At 29.8% G+C, this 9,092-nt stretch overlaps 1 long non-coding RNA gene across 1 annotated transcript in view; it reads left to right on the top strand.

Annotated features, from left to right (window-relative positions):
* LOC117182058 overlaps positions 1-2,351 on the top strand; it is a 4,198-nt gene extending 1,847 nt beyond the window's left edge. Inside the window, exons 2-4 of the long non-coding RNA XR_004468256.1 lie at positions 827-996; positions 1,426-1,500; positions 1,662-2,351. This is a non-coding gene — a long non-coding RNA (uncharacterized LOC117182058). The remainder of the gene's footprint in view (positions 1-826; positions 997-1,425; positions 1,501-1,661) is intronic.
* The last annotated feature ends 6,741 nt before the right edge of the window (positions 2,352-9,092 follow it).

Raw genomic sequence — 9,092 nt, 5'->3', positions numbered from 1 at the left:
TTTAAAAATTATAGGAATACAAATTTTTCCCAGTCTGAAAAGATTGCATTATTTTGGAAAAGAACAAATTGAGTACGATTCACCATTAAAGATGATTATTTTTCTAGCCTAGCAAAACCCAGGATAAGTTTCAGATTTTAGATATTTGTATTTTTTTAAATTTAGAATCAAAAATTTATTCCAAGCCTGAAAAGATTGCATCAATTTGGAAAATAAAAATTTTAGTGCAATTCGCCATTAGAAATAATTATTTTGCTAGCCTAGCAAAACCCAGGATAAGTTTCAGATTTTCGAAATTCGTATTTTTTAAAATTTAGATTAAAAAATTTATTCGAAATCTAAGAAGATTGCATTATTTTGGAAAATAATAATTTGAGTGCAATTCGCCATTAGAGATCATTATTTTGCTAGCCTAGCAACACCCAGGATACGTTTCAGGTTTTCAAAATTCGTATTTTAGAAAATTATAGGAATAAAAATTTTTCCCAGTCTGAAAAGATTGCATTATTTTGGAAAATAATAATTTTAGTGCAATTCGCCATTAGAGATGATTATTTTGCTAGCCTAGCAGAATCCATAAAAAGTTTCAGATTTTCGAAATTTGTATTTTTAAAAATTTAGAATTAAAAATTTATTCCAAGTTTGAAATGATTGCATCAATTTGGAAAATAAAAATTTTAGTCCAATTCGCCTTTAGTTATGATTCCTGTGTTAGTCTAACAAAACCCAGCACAAGTTTCAAGTGTTCGCAATACGTATTTTTCAATTTTTAGTCAAAAGTATATCCCAGTTCATTAAAAAAATAATTTCGGGTTTAATTTTGTAGTTAGTTGTGTAGAAGTTCTTAAAGCTGAGATACAGAGCGGGGATTTCTCCAAGAACGATGAAGCATACAAAACATTGATGCCAAGGTTAATCCTTGCATAACAAGAAAAATTAAAAAGACTATTCAGTAGCCGCCTTTGTCTACCAGTTTGGCAACTGCTAAGCAAAAAAGTAAGTAAACCTTTCTTTTCAAGTGCTTCAGATTAAAAGTTTTTATTTTTTCCATAAATAATACGAAAGATAAATATTTGTATAATTTGTATTTAATTAGGGTGAACGTTTATACTTTAATTGTGTATTTCGAGAGATCAAGTTTCTTAACAATATTAATTAAATTCAGCTTATAAGAAAATAATGAAAATATTTCTACGAAATACAATTTTCATGTTTTAGATTCTATGAAGATTATTTTGATCCAAAAATAGTGCTATTTGAAATAAATTTAATTGTTTCTTGATCATTCATTGCTAATTACTTGATTTTATATTCAAAGCAGAGTAAAAAATAATCTCATACGTTACTACACTTGGTTTAATATTCACATAACATATTAGAAACTTAGTTGCCATTTTATTTACAACTTTGCTTTTTTGTTTGCAGGCTCATTACTCAACACGCCATGTAATTACAGATTAAAAAGAGATGACTACAGCAAAGAAATTTTCGTACTCAAAGGTAACTTCATTCATATTTGTTTAGGAAAACTGTATTATCAATTTTCTGGAAAAATAGTTTACTTTACAGAATACATGAAGTTTTTTTTTAGTAGTTACAAATTCTGAATAAATTCCTTTATAGTTGAATCGTATCAAATTAAAAGTTTCGTAATTAAATAGTTGTAGGTGCTTCTGAAGTTGCAATGTGCCGTACAAAACTCAAGGATAGGAAGTCAAAGTAAAGACGTTCGAGGTCAAGAGAGGATACTCTAGTGTCAAGTCGAAAGTCCAAGGTCAACTATATGGAATCAAAGAGCCGGCGTTCGAAGTCCAGGGAGAGGCGTTCCAGATCTCGTAGCTCTAGGTCCATATTAATGCGTGTGAAATCGAAAGAGAGGCCAACGGAAAAGCGCACTAGAACCAAGGCAAGTCGCTCGACATCGCGGGAGGGGAATTTAAAAATCAGGCCGAATGTCAAAGGACAACTACTACAAAGCAAGTGCCCGACGCTCCAAGTCCAACGAAAGGTCCAGAGAGAGTCATTCCAGATCTCGCAGCCCAAGGTCCACCCAAAGACGTTTCAAAACGAAAGAAAGGCCAACGGGAAGGTGTTCTCTATCGAGGGAAAATTCGTATGGAAAACGAGAGGAAAGCAGTTCTCACCTGAATGGCACAATCGGTTCCAACGAAAATGGAAGTTTCTTCAAACTCAAGAAATACTATACCAATAATGAAACAGGTACTACTCGATATATTGAGGGTAGCAATTTGTCCTGGAGATGAATGAAATCGCGAAAAAAAACATAAAACTGACACGGAATATAAGTTTTTTAATTAAGTTTTTAGTCTGCACTTTTTAAAGAAATTCATATCAAAAGTTCCAGTTATAACCCATTCGAATATAATTTTTTGAATAAAAAAACATTACGATTTTCAATGATCATCAATTTTTGACTATTTATAGAAAGTGAACAATCATAAATAAAATATTCTAACCTATACAGTTTAAAACTGAATTGTTTGTAATACAAAGCTTTGTATCTTTAAAGTTTCTTAAAGCTAAATTTAAAATGTTAATATTACAATTTTAGTTGTCCTATTTAAACAAAAAAATTATAAGTGAAACTGTTGAATTTCAATATGTAATTTACAGTTAAACAGTTATACATTTAGCAAATATTAGGATGAGTTTAGGAGATATATAGATGTTTTGAAATAGTTCAATCTCAATTTAAAACTTGAAAAGATTGATAAATTAAACAAAAATATCCATTTTTGGAGGTTGCAAATAAAAAGTGGATGTTTTTAAAAAGGATTTTTAAAGGTTCTTAGATAATAACAATATTCCTTTAGATTCTTCAGGAAATTGAAAATGACTTTTTATTTTGAAAAATTAATTTTAACATAATACTTAAAAAGATTTCAAAACATAATTTGACAAGTAACAATTATTGATTCAGACTAATTTTTAGTGAGGTTAAGAGATATTTAGCAGTTATGAAATGAATAAAAGATAATGAAAAACTGAAAATATTTTGCAGAATTTAAAACAATATGTAGATTTTTGAAGGTTTTAGAACAACAATTTTTGTAGCTTTTTAAGCATTTTTAGAGGTTTCAAAAGAAGCACAGTTTTCATTAAGATCTCTAGGAAAATTTTAAATTATTTTTTATTTTAAAAAATTACTTCTAAGAGAATACCTAAAAAGATTTCATTCTTTTTCCAAAAGTTTTATGTAGAATTACCATAAATGACCGAAAATTTACATAAATTTTGGTAAATATATAAAAATATTTTTTCAGGATTTATTAAAAGTTCCAGGATAAATTTAAATCATTTTAAAGGAGAATATTTTTAAAAGTTTTCTGGAAAAAGTAAAGAATCGCTAATGTGTAGCTAATTAAAACTAAAATAACTTAATTTCTACTTAAAAGAGTTCAGTTCAAAAATTGTAGAGGATTGAAAATGATAGCGTGGGCTTAAAATTTTATTCTAATCTTTTAAGTTAAAACTAATTTATAGGAGTTAAAAATTTTCAATTTTCCAGTTTAACGACATTTATTAAAAAATGTAATCTTATCTTTAAATTCAAATGACTCCGAAAAATGTTTACTGTTATGAATTCAGCCCATATTAGATTTCAAATAAAGTAAGCATGATTTACGGTAATTTTAAGGGTAAATTATGGTAACTTACCATAAATTTCCTAAAATTCTATTTAAAAATGTCTAGAAATTTATGAAAATTTTCGGTATATATAAAATTGTAAAAAAATCATCTTTCTGAGAATTTGCCAGTGTCATTGGAGTCTTTGATTTTTGGGCTTCTCGAAAATACTCTCTCCGATTTTTTAGCTCAAACCCTTGACATCTGTAATCAACCCCTCTCTACCACGAAGATATAAAATTGGCAAAAAATAATTTTTTTGATAATTTTCCAGTGTAAATGGAGTCTTGGATTGTTGGGCTCCTCGAAAATACCCACTCTGATTTTTGGGCTCCTGCCCTTAACTTCTAAAATCAAGAACTCTCTACCACCTAGATATAAAACTGTCAAAAAATAATCTTTTTGAGAATTTTCCAGTGTCAATGGAGTCTATGATCTTTGGGCTCTTGAGAAATGCCAATATCAAGGTTGAAGTTTTTAATAATGGGTTGGCTTTTTGCTCAACGCGGTGAGTTTTCTGAATTTTTATTTGGTGCATTCGAGAGCCCAAAATAAGCTTAAAACCTGATGGATTTCGTCTTTGCAGATTGTATTTTTCGCAAAGGGGCGGCTTTTCTGACAAATTGAGTAGTGTTTGCATGTTTTGCGTGCATTCGGAGGCCCAAAATAAACACAAAATTCTGGCGTTTTTTTGTTTTTTTTTCCAATTTGAATTTTTATGTAGGGGCTAGTTTTATTTTTGGTAGGAGTCGTTTTTGGAAATTGGTATTGTTGCGTTTAGGAGCCGAAAACAGTCCTAAAGTCTGATAGGAAAAATGCGGGAATTTCGCTTGTAGATGTACTAGCTTGTTACATCTTATTGTTGGGCTGTAAGTTCATTAAAGGCATTAAAGGTGCATCGAAAAAGGTAAATTATATATTTTTTAAGATACACACAAAGACTAGAAAATAATATGCATAACGGCGGATATTTTTGTAACGATTAGGGATGAGAAATAATTACACTTAAAAGTACCATGTTACTATTTTATAAGTAAGTTCCATCTATGTAGATATCGACTATTTTCAATACGTGTTTTCATGACAGGGTATTTTTTTTATATAAAAGTGTTAATTTTCCTAAAGTTATAGTATAGTATAGTTTCTTTATTTAAAATAGGTTTTTGCAGCACAGGGGGTTACTTTTTAAAATAAGGGTTGATTTTACAAAAGTGTTTCATATCACATCGAAAAGCAAAACAAAATATCTAGCCTCGTCATTTTTTAAATACTTTTTTCATTACAGGGGGTAGGTTTTTAAATAAGGGTCGATTTTACAAAAGCGATTGACAGCCCATTGTAAAGGCAAAAAAGTAGAAAAAAATCTAACCAAATAGCTTTTTTTTAATTTAATGATTTTTTAATGATTTTTGTAGAAAGCGCCGCTACTGTTTTCTCGAAAACTAATAGAGCAAAACAACTATGTTTCTCACTCTGGCTCAGTGTTTCATTTTACACTGCCCTGTGGAATTTTAATTTAAGATTAAGACTTTGACACCTCCTCGGTGTTATTCGTCAGTATTTTCAACACTGGGAAGTGGATATTTCGTAAATTTACCAACTCTATACCGGAGCAGTGTATTTTACTTTAAAAAAAGGTGTATAGGGGATACATACATAATTTGTTATATGTAATCTTAATATAACATGTCAATTGTGACTTGATTTTCGTAGAGATCCTCTAGGAAGACTTGAGACACTTTTTCTTTTCCAATTTTAGCCTCTGTACCGGAACTTTGATATTTGCATAGGGCTCGAAAAGTTTGAACAGTTATTTTTTATCATGCTTTTGTTTATAAAATTTTGGAAGTATTACATGTGTTCCAATGTAAATATTACTCTTCCCTAACTTTAAACCCCCGCAATCATTTATAACATTCGTGAGAAGAGTTTTGTTTTTATTATGTATTCATAAAAGGTCATCTAGTTCCGGTACAGAGGGACAAATCAGAATTACAGTATCCTGTGTCTCAGCTCTCCCTTGAGGATCTCTAGATTTTCTTTACGTCATAAATAGAAGACATTGTCTATAATTATAACTTGCAACATTCAAGAAAGTATGTACAAAAAGAACCATTTTGATTATTGCGTTATTCTCTGACAAGGAAAGTAAGTAGAAAATCCTGACTTTAGTTCTGTAAGGGTTTGAAACTATTGTGGTAATTAAAATAGTATAGAAATCATAATGAAGTTAATTTAAGTTGAAAATAGAAAAAAGATTGACCTGGAAATGACCTAGAATTCGAACTTATACTATTATATTTTCTTTAATGCTATAGAAATTCACAAATCGAGTGTCAATGACGATGAATTGGATCACGATGTGTTTTTATATAAATACGGCTTTACGTCAGTTCAAAAAAAAAGTCATTTGAAGAACAAATTTACGGCAGTGAGACAGAAGACCAGATAAAAAAGGATAAATGCACGAAGCAATGTCCAAAAATCGTAGATATAAAACTTGTGGAACCGAGAACTGACCTAAGTAGATTTAATAGTATTTTTATCAGTTACTACTTAAGCTTGAAGCTTTTTAGAAATAGTTTTTAGTGGCAATTGTTTGTTTAATTAGGACTTACAGTCACAGATTACAATATTCATTTATAGGAAAATCGAGGGAGAAAAATGAAAGGAACGAGCTAATTTCAAGAATGCCTGAAGAAATGCGCGTAGATTCTACTAAAAATGGCGATACATTTAGTCATAGGACAGATCTTTCGAAACCTCAAAGTATGTTTAATAATTGCTTGTTCTTACATATCAAGATTTCTAATAATGGTGTCAGTAAAAACTATACAATTACTTTTAACTTAGGTTCATGATTAGTTTATTTATTTATAGGAGAGATCCCCCCAAAAAAATGAAAAGATCAGCATGCTTCCAGAACGGCCCAAAGAACTTAGCTATGACTTTAATTTGTATGAACAAAAATCTAGTAAGTACTGAAAATTATATCTACATGCAAATAATAGCATAATATCAGGAAAGCACACTTGACCATTTACGACGGTTACGAAAATGGTGATAATCATGGTAAGCATTTAATTAAATGGTGGGATCTAAATGAGTTTTAATGATCTACAACTTAAACATAAACGAACCATAAATTAATTATAGAAGTAAAAAACCATTTTTATGTCTAAGTTTAAGATTTTTTAAAAACCTAAAGCACTTTAAGAATTTAGAAAAGTGTCCAGAATATGTTCTAAATGTGTGAATAAACTAGGGATTTAAAGGAAAATTAATACCTGTACGGAAGACTATGATAAACTACTGCGGCTAACTAAATTTCCTAGATTTCGAGTTATGATACTGGATATATTTGTAATTATTTGATCAGTTAAGAACATCAAACATGTGATACTTACGTCGTATGATTCCCACCATACCGATATTATTTGGGCAAACAACTTATCTTTGCTTGAATGGAGATATCGAATTTTCCATTTGGGAAATTAAGTACACTGAAAAAATTCACCCTTAAAAAAGTCACGAACTTATAGCTAGGTCTCGGGTATGGGATAACAAAATCAAACATTAAATCCTTATTTCTATGAAAAATGTATGGATGAATTTGGAACTTTTTTACGAACAGTCCAAATTTCCTACGAACACTTCCTGAAAATTTTACACTTAAATATAAAAAGAGAAAAATTTTATTGGTGCGATTTAATTAATATTTATTTATAAATAGAACTTAAAAAATAACATGAAAATAAATAAAACATAAACCATGAGTGCGTAAACACGCGCAACCATCGAGGCTGAACAATGTAAGTATAATAAAACTTCTAGACACTCATCCGACGAACTCAAACCACACATTCTCGTGCACATACGCACTGAGCGTGTGGACGAGAGTGTGTGCAGGCCATGTAAAGACGAACCTACTCCCTAGTTCCCAGATTTGTTGGGCAAGCAAGTGAGTGCTCTGTGAAACTTCACCCAATCACTCATAATATTTTTGTAATTATTTACGAAAAAAAAGTGATGAACGGTTTTAGACTTGTAATATCGATTTCGTCAATTCCTTCTCAAAATTCGCAGAATATTTACGAAAATACATCAATGTTCAATAAATTTTTCTCATATACGAGACCTAGCAACTAGTTCGTGACTTTTTTACGTATAAATTTTTTCCGTGCAGAAGGCACTATTTGCGCTTATGGACTACTTAATTTTTGTAGACGGTATTGTAGAAATCTTATTACGTAAGTAAATAAGTATCGCGTCAAAAAACCTTGGAAATTTAGCTAGCCGCAGTAGTTTATCATAATCTTCCATACGAGTATTAATTTTGCTTTAAAGCTCTAGTTTATTCAGGGACTTATGACATATTCTGGTCATTTTTCCAAATTCTTAAAGCGTTTTAGGTATTTGTAAAAGTCTTAAACTTATGCATAAAATGTTTTATTCAGTTTTATAATTAGTTTAGGGTTCGTAATGAAAATTCTTTGAATCAGTATAATTTTAAAGATTTGTTACGAAGAGATTTACAATCACCAAGCCATGAATAAAATTTTTTGATTAGCAAATTTTTAGTAAACCCCTTATAATCATTTGTTTTGAGCAAGCATCTTTTTTCATTGAAACTAAACTTCGTTTTAAGACCTGTTCTTTTCTGTTCGCATGGGAACTTTAATTTGTATTGACAACTCTTTTTTACAAACAATGCCGCATTTAGGACATTAGAAATACTTTAGAAATTACATTGAAAAAATCCTTTAAATTATACTACCTTATTATCGTAAAATTCAGAAACTATAAATTAATTATAAAATAAAAACTAATATTTTGTTTAAGTTTTACAGTTTTCTACAATAAATATCTAAAACGCTTTATGAATTTCAAGAAAAGACGTGAAAGTGTTCTAAATTCCCAAATAAACCTGGAATTTAGAGAAACGTAATTCCTAAATATAAGATTTTCCTGAACCCCTACAGTTAGCTAATTCCTGAGCTTTTTTCCGCAGCTGTAAGTTTTGACAATACTTACGACGTATATAATTGTATTTACATCAAATAATTTCTTTCAGCCTATATAACCTTATCACGAGAATTAATGGCTTGTAAGGACAAATTAAATGAACTTTTCATTCTCAATAAGGAGAAAGTATGTAGATAGGCAAATTTGAGAGATGTGCTTATAATTTTCAACCCGTAAAAGTGAATGGTTTATACCTTTAGACTTCAACTAGTTCTTAGATATACATAACATTTTCAAGGCATTAGTAATCATTGAACTTGCAAGGCAAGTCGTTAATAAAGTGTTTTTGAAACGCTAAAATTATTTATTTATTTGCATGATCTTTTCGTCCTTGTTACCGAATAAAAAGCAGTATAACAAATATTGTATATTATTTAATTGCTTCTTGTGCAACGAAATAAAGGTTATTTTATTGCGAG

Source organism: Belonocnema kinseyi, chromosome 10 (genome assembly GCF_010883055.1).
Source record: "Belonocnema kinseyi isolate 2016_QV_RU_SX_M_011 chromosome 10, B_treatae_v1, whole genome shotgun sequence".
NCBI lineage: Eukaryota > Metazoa > Arthropoda > Insecta > Hymenoptera > Cynipidae > Belonocnema > Belonocnema kinseyi.
The sequence above is the reverse complement of the archived record's forward strand: the minus strand, read 5'-3'. Positions and strand labels throughout refer to the sequence as shown.